The sequence below is a fragment of the Phoca vitulina genome, unplaced genomic scaffold, assembly GCF_004348235.1.
Source record: "Phoca vitulina isolate PV1807 unplaced genomic scaffold, GSC_HSeal_1.0 scaffold29, whole genome shotgun sequence".
Classification (NCBI taxonomy): Eukaryota; Metazoa; Chordata; class Mammalia; order Carnivora; family Phocidae; genus Phoca; species Phoca vitulina.
Window position 1 is genome coordinate 9,219,521 of NW_022589732.1, and position 606 is coordinate 9,220,126.

A 606-nucleotide genomic window follows, 5' to 3' on the forward strand; every position below is an offset into this window, starting at 1 on the left:
TGGGAGTGAATGTTTTCTAAGATCATTTTATCTCAATACATCAGAAGAGCCCAGAACCTTCCAGAATCTTCTCCTGTACATTGTGCTTTTCTGTTCTACTCGCCAATGAGGCTGATAGGGTGCAGATCCTCTTTCTATAGTTTGCAACATAGGCTATTGCTCTGAAAAAAGAAATGCTCTATCTGTATTTGCTGTTGCAAACAAAACCCTGCACCTTGGGATGTGATTAGAATACACATTGGCAGGTTTATTTGTGAAGCACCTTGAAGGGGTGGGAAGAAGGGGGGTTTGAAGTCAGAGCCACCAGGCTTCATGAATTTGCATGTCATCCTTGTGCAGGGGCCATGCTAATCTTCTCTGTATTGTTCCAATTTCAGCATATGTGCTGCTGAAATGAGCACCAGAGCCACCAGACTTCAAATCCAGGCTCCTTCCCTTTCTTGCTGTGTTACTTCGGGCAGGCGACTTAACCTCTCTGAGCCCTAGTTTCCTTATCTACTAAGTGGTAATAATTATTACTTCTACTTCATGGTGCAGGAATAACTACCATTTTCTGAGCTCCAAGCATAGGCCAGGCACTGTGATAAGTGCTTTACGTACATTATC

At 43.4% G+C, this 606-nt stretch overlaps 1 non-coding gene across 1 annotated transcript; it reads right to left on the reverse strand.

Moving 5' to 3' along the window:
- Window positions 1–294: 294 nt before the first annotated feature.
- Window positions 295–401, reverse strand: LOC116644421. Its single transcript, XR_004301741.1, has one exon. It is a non-coding gene; the product is annotated as a U6 spliceosomal RNA (small nuclear RNA).
- Window positions 402–606: the final 205 nt, after the last annotated feature.